Raw genomic sequence first — 12,050 nt, 5'->3', positions numbered from 1 at the left:
TACCCCACCATTAAAATGCACATGCCCCCATCCCAAATTGTATGTTGTAATCTTCATATGTTTGACAAAGAACGGCAAATGACTCAGCAGAGTTTACTGCCTTCAGCATATGATATAAAAAAATCACTTGTGATCATTTGTTCATATGGCTGACAACCTGTTCATTAATTTGTGTGTTTGTGTGTTGAAATGGAGCTACACACTAAATTAATAACGTGCTGCCAGGTGCACACACGTCCAAAAGGCAATCAGTCTCGTCTATGGGGAGATAGAAGAACAAGAATAATAAGAACTTTATTGTCATTGTACAGGAAATGCAACAACATTCTGTTAGGCAGCATCTTTTTTGCAGCTACAGTGTCACAGGCATAGAGAAAAAAAAAACAACTTTAAAAGGTAACATAAGTAATAAATATTAAGTGTAGAATATGTTATATATAAATAGTCTGTATTAAACTACGGCAAAGAACAGTTGTATGCAATCATCCATTTATTGGACTGGGAGGTAGGTGTTGGGGAGGTGTCGTGGTTCCTGCAGATCAGTTGATACTCGCATGACCCTGAGTCTGCCAGAGGGAAGGCTGGTGAACAGAGAGTGTTCTGGGTGGGCGAGGTCATCTTGGATCTTTGTCGCCCGTCGGAGGAGATGTCTCGAGTGGCTGTCCTCTAGATGTGGGACTGCAGAGCCAGTGATCCACTGTGCAGTCTTGATGCTGCGCTGCAGTTGTTTTTTTCTCTGATGCAGTGCAGCTGTCAGACTGTACTGTGCATCCATGGGTCAGGACGCTCTCTGTTGTGCAGCGATAAAACTTTTCCAGCAGAGTGGAGGGAGTATGTTTCTCTGGGCCTTTTTAATAATGTGGATGGGGTTCACAGTCCAGCCCAGGTCCTCTGATATGCACAGTCCGAGAAACTTGAAGTTTATGATCTGCTCCACTTCTTCCCCATTGATGCCCAGGCCTGAGTGCCATGTGGTCCTCGACTTCCAGAAGTCAATGATTTCTTTTGTTTTCTTGGTGGTGAGGTTGAGGTGGTTGTCACTGCACCAGGCCACCAGTGCATGGACCTCCTCCCTCTATGGTGTCTCATCATTGCTATTGAGCCCTACAATGATTGTATCGTTTGCATATTTGATGAGGGTGTTGGAACCATGGATCACAGCGCAGTCATGGGTGTACAGCATATACAAGACAGGACTCGGGACACAGCTCTGAGGGACACTAGTATTGAGGACAGTGGTGGAGGTGCCCATTCTGTCATGCTGGGGTCTGGTAGTCAGGAAGTCCTTAATCCACAGACAGAGGGGGGGTTCCAAGTTGCAGTGTCTGCAGTTTATTGATCAATCCGTTGGAGCTGATGGAGTTAAATGCTGAGCTAAAATCAACAAACGGCATCCCACGATGAAGAAGCCCTCTGGGTGGGTGTTCTGCTGCTTACTGATGCTGTCGTGCAGCCAGCTCATAGCGACACTAGCATTAACCTGCGGGTGGATACACACAGCAGCAACAAACACTCAAGTGATTTCCCTGAACAGATAAAAAGGTCTGAATTTTAACCGTAAAATTTACAGGTCTGGACAGCAGGGTCTCTCAATTATGGTAGTGTCTATGTACCAGTTGTTGTTAATATAGATGCACACGTCCCCCTCTAGTCTTACACGAGTCCGATATGTGGTCTGCCTGGAAGATTGTGCTGTCTGCTAGCTCCCCAGCTAGGTCTGAGATGTTCTCATGCAGCCAGGTCTCTGTTACTTAACTTAATGTTGTCCATCTTGTTAACCAGCGAGCAGATGCTAGCAGGAAAAACGCTTGCAACTGCTGGTTTATGTGGATTCTCGGTTAGCCTAGCAGTGATGCCGGCTTGTTTCCCACGCTTCTTGTGTCTTTTGCAGTGCCAGGAACATGTTGAACCCTTCCGGGCTCCAGCTGGTCCAGTGTTGTTTCAGGCGGATATGATTGGTCCAGGCGTCCTTCTCAGTGTGTAGCTTCTAACTAGAGAGCACAGCCTACAGGGCCGCAACATTGCAATGTGAAATCAAACTAGCCACACAAAATGCATACAAACATGAAACCCTGGTTTAGACCTTGTTCTGGACCTTGTCTGGAATGTGATTTTCAATCAATCAATTTTATTTATATAGCGCCAAATCACAACAAACAGTTGCCCCAAGGCGCTTTGTTGTGTAAACCACATAATCTCCTCCTGAAACATGGAGGGTCGGTCATTAAAGGGTATATTTTAGTCCAGCCAACAGTCATTCCATACCTGATTATAAATAATTTCTTCCAAGACTTTAACTTGTGTGGAGAACATTTGGAAAAAATGGACAGATTCATAGCCATTTTGGTTCACATGTTTTTTCTTATTTGTCTGACATCAAACAAAACAGTTTATTATAATGTGTGTTTCTCTGAGGATTGCAACACAAATTGTGGTGTACCATAGGGAGGTTGCCTGGGTCCACTTCTCTGGTTCATCTTTACAAATTGCCAAATTTATTGAATTTGTGATGTATGCAGATGATTCAACTATGGTATGTCTTATTCATATAACAGAACAGCTGAATTAACAAAGATACTACAAGATGTTGCTGTAGTTGCTGCAGGCATACTTGTAGTATCAAATGGAAAGGGAAAATTTAAAAAATATTACAAAATTCTCTACTTTTTTCCTGTATAATGGTGAGGAACATCCTGTATGGACTCAGATTGCTTAACTAGATTTAATATAAACAGATTTGAAGCTGTATTTGATGCTGGGTTACAAAGTCGAGCTGTTTTGTTTAAGGTGCCTAACTTTTGTTCCTCATTGTAATGTTCTGTAGTATGCTGCGAGCCAGATCAGGGTATTACCGGAAAGTCCGACTGTCATTATCCCCAGACAGAAATGACAAGATTGAAGAACAAGAGCAGGTACTGTTTGGATTATGTTTTAAACTTTCACATCACATAACATGCTGTGCGTCCCGAAAGTATTCACAGCGCTTCACTTTTTCCAAATTTTCGTTATCTTACAGCTTTTTTTCCAAAATGGATGAAATTCTACACACAGTACCCCATAATGACAATGTGAAAGTTTTTTTTTTTAGATTTTTGCAAATTTATTTAAAAAACAAAACAAAAAAACAAATCACATTCACGTAAATATTCACAGCCTTTACCATGAAGATCAAAATTGAGCTCAGTTCCATCCTGTTTCCACTGATTATCCTTGAGATCTTTCTACAGCTAATGTCTAGTTCACACGGCAAGACTTTCAAATTGTAGGTTTCCAATACCTGAGAGACCACACACATGGAGCTAAGAAAATCCTAGATATAAATTTTTGCCTTATAGTGTGTGGTGTGCAGCCACACGGTAAAGACAACACACCACACATGAACATATTTCACACACAAACATTCCCAGGTCAGACAGGAAATCTCACAAAACCTCTAGAGTTTAAATGTGACTTCAGAGTAAAGAAACAGGTGGACGAGGAAGAAGCAATGGAGATAGTTTGTGGAGACAGGGCGACCACCAGACTTTGTGGTTCGCCATTACAGCCGTTTTGATTTTGGATTCCACTCCTTGCACCTGTCACTTCGCTTTCTGATTGGCTACCCATCACATTCAGCAGGCTGCGTGCTCGTTTGTGGTCAGGACACACCCCATACCCTGGGATATTGGGCCAGGACAATTCAACATGTAGAATATCCACGATTTGTGATCGGAGCAGCCCTGGCATCCTTCTGAACAGACTGGAGCGCTCTTAGCACACCATGCATGACAGGAATATCTGATAAGATTATCTTTAGAGCCATCATGATACTCTGCACCACCCGGCGGTGCCTCCACCTCTGCTACTGCCTCCTGCTCTGCTCCACCTAGCAGCTATGCTGTATATGGAGTATTTCACCATGGACGAGGTGAGGGCGTAGCTCCAAAAGGTCTGTCCTGGTAAATCAGCTGGACCTGATGGCATAGCACCGAGGGTCCTGAAGGACTGTGCTGCGGAGCTGGCAGTGCCTCTGCAGGTGCTCTGCAGATAGGGCAGGTGCCAAGACAGTGGAAGACCGCGTGCATTTTGCCAGTGCCCAAGGTCGGGAGGCCATCAGGGGTCAAAGACTACAGACCAGTGGCCCTGACATCTGTGGTTATGAAGACACTTGAGAGGCTTCTTCTTCGGCTTCTTGGGCCACAATTACAGCGTGCACTCGACCCGTTACAGTTTGCCTATCGAGCGCATATGGGTGTGGAGGATGCCATATTGTTCATGCTGCACAGGGCACTCTCCTTTCTTGATGGTGTGGGGGGGTATGTGCGGCTTATATTCTTCGACTTCTCAATCGCATTTAATACCATCCATCCCTCTATTCTGAAGGATAAGCTTTTGAAGTTGGGTGTGGAGCAAGTATTTATCTCGTGGATCAACAGCTACTTGACAGAGAAAATACAGTACGTTAGGTTGGGGCAGGCAATTTCTGGAACTGTGCAAATGAGCATCGGCGCTCCCCAGGGAACGGTCCCCTCCCCTTTTCTTTTCACACTGTATACATCTGACTTCACCTACAGGACTCCAACATGTCATATGCAGAAATATTCTATAGCTGAGGGACGCTGGATGCAGCAGTGGGCTGTCACAGTATTTAAAATTTCTGTCTTCCTTAGGCCACTGATGCTGAGGAGCTTGAGAATGCTTTGGATGAAGCATTGGTCCTGGCTGCAGATAATCTTGCCCAACTGGAACACATTTATGAGGTGAAATATACACGAGATCAGATGTCCTCAGAGTTTATTGTTGTAGACAATCAGGTCCTGAGGCAGTGGACAAAAACCTTTTTTTTAATTGTACTTCTGGACTAATTTGTGTCTTATGTGATTTGTAGACTCTGACAGCTGGACTGGAAGAACAGATCAAATGTGAGAATGATCGGTTGGAGTTGGAGATCAAGCAAAAGGCAGATATGGCTGTGTATACTGTCAAAAAGTGGTATGGATACTCTTATGTACTCGTAAGAACTGCTTCATCAAGTGCTGTGTTTGTGTATTGTTCAAGAGCAAGGAAATAATAAAGCAGAATAACTTTCTGTATTCTAGCTACAGGTGACTGCACTTAAGGCATATTCCCTTTGACAGCATGCCATTTTAATTTCGGTTGTAGTTTCCCTTTTTGTTGTGTATTTTGAGCAGAATTTCCCACATAATGCACTTCATGTTTCTCCCTGTGGTTATGAGCTTCTTAGCTGGGTGAAGCGACAAGCACACTGTATCGTCCAGTGTTCAGGAGGCAGACTAAGTACATAACTCTTAACCTTTTGGCAGCACGGTGGATTCGTGGTTAGCACTGTTGCCTCAGCAAGAAGGTCATAGGCTCGATCCCCACCTGTGGCCTTTCTGTGTGGTGTTTGTATGTTGTCTCCGTGTTTGCGTTGGTTTCCTCCCGGTGCTCTGGTTTCCTCCCACATCTAAAGATATACATGTTAGGTAAATTGGAAACAAATTTGTCCAAGTCCCCCTTGTAAAAGAGATCTCAATCTCAATGGAACTAACCTGGTAAAATATTGGTTAAATAATAAAAACCACAGCTGTCTGCAATTCTGGACATTTTATCTCGCATCCATTAGCTGTCTGTGATCCGAGGGCATTTTCTCAATTTTACAATAGTGTCAGTAATTTACTGTTCATGGTATCGGCGCTTTCTTTTAATATAATGCCCATGTGTTTACATCAGAATGTTCAGAACAATCTCGGCCTTCTGAAAGTGAAACATATTTGTCTAAAACACTGTAATGGTGATGTCACATTGTTATGGATAGCGCAAATGGATTAGTTACGTATTTAAATTTTCTTTGTCTGGTGGCAAAATCACATAATTCCGTTGGCCTTCTTTGGATTTGGGGCACTGATGGACAGATGATGTCACATTTCCACTGGGAACACAGAGAACTGCATTCAGCAGAATGATGTTCTTGGTTTCAAGGCATATGTGCACGCGGGGCTGAGGTCTGTACACTAATGTGGACGGAATCCAGCTTGCTCTGGGACCATGACATCATACTTCCTCACTGCGTTCATGTGCTGACAGTGTCTTCTGACTGTGCTGGCGTTCAGTGTGGCTGCAACAGTGAGGACAGCAAACGGCCTTCTTTCCCTGTGGCATCTTCTCGCCAAGAGAATTTGCTGGGTGCTCTGACGTCCAGATAAAAATGCACACAGCTGTACTGTCTTTTGTTAAGTCCTGACCTTCGCTATATGAACAGCTATGCTGCATGCTGTGGTGTTGGGGACTGTCCTCTCTTCCTTCATGCAGAATTCACATTCTATGCCAGAGCTTTGGCCAGTTAGAAGTCCACTCTGAAGTGTCAGACTGCCACAGGATATGAATGCATGAGTATTGTAAAGGTACAAAACAAGTAGAGGTAAAAATGCTAAATGTGCAACCACTGGGAAAGCTCTCTTTGTGATGTCCACTCAAAGTTTTGAGCATGTCAAAACAATCCAACAGACTCTGCGGACATCAGCTTACAAGGAATACAGTTAGCGATTGGGAAAAGGACTTTGCAGGACAAAAACAAACACAAACAGATATCTAAAATTCATATTAGTTCCTCATACATTTGCTTGATCTATCATGGTGTGCCCGGAGCTTAAAAATTGTTTGGCTCGAAAGCTGAAAATATGAAGCGTTTTCACAAATTCATTTAAATCTTTAGTGAATATACTTTTTTCTTATTCATGTGGATAGATTGTTTTGGTGTTAGAAATGGGTTTACCAAAGTCTTTAGGTCACAAAAGTAATGTAATATATTAAAAATGTTTTAAAACAATGTATATCTTATATATGATATAAATCACCTTACAGTGCAGCAGCACCACCTGCTGGGAACTACAAAGCAGAGAAGTGGGGCATTCCAAAACAGTATATTTGTAATATCATGTGAGTTATGGCTGCTGCTCTCTTGTCATATATTTCCTTTTTGGATGAATGAAATAATCTGTGATTGGAAACTGATGCCAAAAAATGTCTACGAGGTCTGTCAATAAAGTATAGGTCCTTTTTATTTTTTTCAAAAACTATATGGATTTCATTCATATGTTTTTACGTCAGACATGCTTGAACCCTCGTGCGCATGCGTGAGTTTTTCCACGCCTGTCGGTGACGTCATTCGCCTGTGAGCACTCCTTGTGGGAGGAGTCGTCCAGGCCCTCCTCGGAATTCCTTTGTCTGAGAAGGGCGTCGTGAGAGAACAGAGAAGTTTCAGAAGAAGTCGGTTTCAGCATTTTATCCGGATATTCCACTGTTAAAGGAGATTTTTTTTTAATGAAAGACGTGTCCGCGCGTCGGGACGCAGCCGGCGCGGTGCGGCAGCACAGGAAAAACACCTCCGTGTTGATAACCATTTGTAAAATCCAGGCGACTTTTGATGGCTTTCAGTGGAGTGAGTATATGAGAAATTGTTTAACAGCTGGACCTGTTCCAACTTGTCCTTAAGGTGTTTTTCCTGTGGCGGAGCGTCGCAGCAGCTGCGAGCCGACGCTGCAATCCGTCCGCACGTCTTTCTTCTGAAACTTCTCTGTTCTCTCACGACGTCCTGGATCAATAGAGCCTGAAATGTGGAGGTTTTCAGCTTGAAGCAGGCTGACGACGGCGCCTGAGAGCGCTGCGCGACGTCTCGCACCGTGGGAAGTCCTTAAAGCGACAGTATCACCTCAAAATCTCTCATCAGCCGTTAAAATTTTCACCGAAAACCAGCTTAATTTTTCGAACCATGTCCTCTTCGATGTGTCTCACAGGTTTAGAAAAAATTTTGATCAAACAAAGCGCCAGTCTCTCAGCAACTTCTCAAACAAAGGAATTCCGACGAGGGGCTGGACGACTCCTCCCACAAGGAGTGCTCACAGGCGAATGACGTCACCGACAGGCGTGGAAAAACCCACGCATGCGCGCGAGGGTTCAAGCATGTCTGATGTAAAAACATATGAATGAAATCCATACAGTTTTTGAAAAAATTAAAAAGGACCTATACTTTATTGACAGACCTCGTATTTCAGCCGTTGGGTGGGGGGGAATCCTGCATCATTCTTGAAGAAAATAATTCTTCCATGTATTTTTCCCACAGTGATTTTCTGTTTTCACCAGTGGAGACTCATAAACTGTTCTTTTGCAGTTTGAGTCTTTACTGGTGCCGTTTAATTGAGGATCTCCCACAAGCAGATGCTGTAGCCAAATGAAATCTAACATTCCATCGCTTATCTATTAATAGAAAATGAGGAAAACTTCACTTAGACACTTGTCCATGGACCCCAGGGGGTTAACGGTCTATAACATCTTAATTGATGCTTGTTAAGGTATGCGCCTCCACTTACTATCCAGCAGATGTCTCTTTCCTGAACACTGGACTGTGGTGTGTGCTTGTTACTGCACTGAACACTCTGCCCAGCAAACAAGACAGTTACTGCATGATGTCCAGTATGTTTGCAAATTCTAGGTGAAATATTCATTACAACATGAATAAATTTCTACTGTAATTTCTTCATTTGTCACTTTGGTACACCAGTACCCATTGCTACCTAGTTGAATAAATGAGTGAGAAAGGGCAGTCATAAGAGTTCAGAAGGATACACATCAATGCTGAACAGAAACAAAACTTCAGCATGTCATGTCATGTCTTGGTCAACAGGAAAGAAGAGCAGGTGAATCATTTGCCAAAACTGCTTGCTCATTTCTCCACTACCCAAGCTGAGGTCTCCCATGTAAAGGAGAGGATCACAGCCCTTGAGATTGGTATAAAAATGGCCAAAGAGGTTCGCCGTGTGCCATTCCTTCAGCAGCACTGCTCCCTGAAAAAGGTTTGAATGGTTATGTTTTAATGCATTTCAGCTGGTTGTTGTTGCAGTTGTTTTGCATCTTTGATTACTCCCAGTGAAGTCCGTCTTGCAAAGTGTGTGTGTGTGTGTGTGTGTGTGTGTGTGTGTGTGTGTGTGTGTGTGTGTGTGTGTGTGTGTGTGTGTGTGTGTGTGTGTGTGTGTGTGTGTGTGTGTGTGTGTGTGTGTGTGTGTGTGTGTGTGTCAGGTACTTGAGACATTGCAGGCTCCTGTACTTGAACAGTCTTTTGATATGGACTGCGTCAAGATGGACTCCGGAATAAGGTTTATCTTAAAGGTGTTCTCCAGTTGCCATTTCTAATTGATTGAAGTGATTAAAATAATTGTATTTTGTTTGTCTCCAACTGTCTTTTCTAGGTATAGTTTCTCCTCAGAGGGTTTGAATCAGAATGTGACTATCTTCTTGTCAATGGAGGATAGCTGCTCCAGGCTGTGAGTTTGTCATACGTTGTGGTAAAAAAATGTTTTGTGTTTTGTGGGGGTTTTTTTCCTTCAGATTTTCATACTAATATATTAGGTATCTGTTATCCATCTTTGCTGAGGCGCTTGTGTTTTGAAAGTTTTTTTTTTCTCTTTCCCTTAGTTTACCTGTGATGTCTTCCTCCCAAACTCAACCAGAGGGCAGGTCCAGCATAAAGTCACCATGCCAGCTTTCAGAGGGCTACAGCAGCAGTAGGACCTCAGCTGGTTATGACAAGCTTCCACGACAGCAAAACCAGGCCACAGAGTCCTGAAGCTGATAGGCAGTCATTGCTAGGCTCCTTTCCAAGTCCAAGACCTCGTCATAGGAACCTCTTGGCCTGCCAAAGTGCTGCCTCAAACCTTGGAAGTCCAGATGTTCTTGTTGATCAGGTTCTCCATGAGGAGAAAGGGAAAGGTACTGTTTTCACTGGCTTTGACTCCGTCCTTATTAGAGGTGGGTTGATCCACATTTTTTCAGTTCCAATACAAAACTACAGATATGATACAGATTCCTGTACAAGAGCTCTTGCTGAATGTTTTACAGTCATGGGATGTGAGCTTACTCTGTGGTGCCAGGGATTAGAAGAAGTCAGCAGGTTTTAGAGCTTTTGCTGGCCGTGTTCCTACATTATGGAGCAGTTTGCCTGTTGATATTAGAAAGTCCACTTCACTTCAATCTTTTAAGGTGCATTTTAAAACTTTTTTCTCTTTACCATTAGTTCTACACAGCAAAATCACCAGTGTTAACACAGACAGTGTCCCACCTGCCCAAAGTGATGTTAATCAGTCAAATCACCTGCTGGAGTCGGTGGCTGTAAGGAAAACCTGCACCCTCTCGGCCCTTTCTGGAATAGTTTGGACACCACTGATTTAAGACATTTCTGTTGCAATATTCACACTGAGTCAAACTCTCATCTTATTTAATATTGTGTGTTAATGGAGAACCACCATGCAGTCCCCAAACATGATTTAATAAGCACCTGAACCGAGATTAGGTTAGTGCAGGGGTCACCAACCCTGTTCCTGGAGGTCACCTGTCCAGCATGTTTTCCACATCTACCTACTCAAGTCACACCTGATCTTTTAAAAGTGGTGTTTTCCAGCTCTTGATTGGCTGAGCACACCTGATATTATTAATTGCCTGGGAGTGGAACAGGGAGAGTTAGAAAACATGCAGGGTAGGTGCCCTCCAGGAACAGGGTAGGTGAACCTTGGGTTAATGGGTTAGCTGGTGCTTTGCACTGGAAGAGAAGGGTGTGTTCAGGCTGTTTTCATCACACACTGAGCCCTCCCACACTCCACTGCATTAATGAGTTCGTCGTGAATCAGTGCAGGCAGGGATCTCAACATGGCGACACACAGACAAGGAGGTCATTTCGGCTGTTCAAGACTCTCTCACACAGGTTTCTAAGAGCTAATGAAGGTTTTTGTTACACGTGCAAAGCAAAACATTCGTTAGCTGTGTTGTAAATAAATAAACCATGAACCTATTTTTCAAATGTTTCAATGTTCACCTCACATATGTTCATCTGTTCTGTGGCTGAATGAAGCAGTTTACTCGGGTTTTGTGCCTCATATAGTGACATTAATTTGCTGGTTAGATATGCTCCTTAACACTGTGTGTGCCTTATAAATAATAAAAAAAGCCACAATTATATGAATGTCTGTTCCTGCGCACCGTTACAGCACACAGGAACGATGATCATTTACACAGTTTTGTCATTGAATAGGCCATTTTGCTGTTTGATAAAGACATTTATTTATATTTATTTGCTTGAAATGAGTGTGACTGAGAATTAGATGTTCTCTCTAAAGCCCGACGATCGCTATAGACATGAGGACAAGCTCAAAATAGTCACGCCATCATGACTGCTCGTATAAAGAACACTTTAAATGTGACTTGACTGTTTTAAACGCATGCTGAAAGTAACTGAGCCCTGTTAGGAACTTTCCACTGCTCTCATTTATTTCAAACAAAAAGGCTCTTTAATGTTGTTTCAGCTGTAAGAAAAAAAGTATCTTTTTCCAGCATATAAATTTTACCAGACTATAAGTTGCAGGACCTTTCAAACTAGTTCTTATTAAAAGTGACTTACATTCCAGAAAATACAGCATTTTTGTATCTAGGACAGGTGCGTTTGTCATGCGTGCAGTATGATTGATTGATAAATCATAATTATATCATTTATTTGGGTGGGACAGGGTTTATATGATTCAATATGTGGAGGTGGAGTGAAATCCTGAGTATTTTGCACCATAGTGGCTGTTTGCATCCAGTTGTGCATTTTACTTTTTGTAAAATGGTCCATAGAAATAACATCAGGCTATATTAACATCGTGTGAACACAAGTGTCTGTAAAAGAAGTTTTCCACTATTTATGTCTGGCATGGAGTCTGATACAAATACGCATGTGAAGCACACAGCGCCTTTGGCTCACCTTTGTTTGATGCAAAATATAGTGCATGGCTCAGTATGCACATTATATATATATATATATATATATATATATATATATATATATATATATATATATATATATATATATATATATATATATATATATATATATATGTATATGTGTGTGTGTGTGTTTTGCATGTAGTAAGTATACACAAGAAGTGCTTTCCAAGTTTCAGCACTGTAGCTGTTTGTTTCTTTTTCCTTTTGTGTTCTTAAAATCACTGAGTAAGATCTCCACACCTTGGAAATAATGAAACTAC

The 12,050-nt window shown here is 42.4% G+C and overlaps 1 long non-coding RNA gene across 1 annotated transcript; it reads left to right on the top strand.

The window, feature by feature from the left end:
* Window positions 1–2,830: 2,830 nt before the first annotated feature.
* Window positions 2,831–4,945, top strand: LOC117503107. Its single transcript, XR_004558483.1, has 3 exons — window positions 2,831–2,912; window positions 4,650–4,739; window positions 4,868–4,945. It is a non-coding gene; the product is annotated as an uncharacterized LOC117503107 (long non-coding RNA).
* Window positions 4,946–12,050: the final 7,105 nt, after the last annotated feature.

Source organism: Thalassophryne amazonica, chromosome 21, assembly GCF_902500255.1.
Source record: "Thalassophryne amazonica chromosome 21, fThaAma1.1, whole genome shotgun sequence".
Lineage (NCBI taxonomy): Eukaryota > Metazoa > Chordata > Actinopteri > Batrachoidiformes > Batrachoididae > Thalassophryne > Thalassophryne amazonica.
The sequence above is the reverse complement of the archived record's forward strand: the minus strand, read 5'-3'. Positions and strand labels throughout refer to the sequence as shown.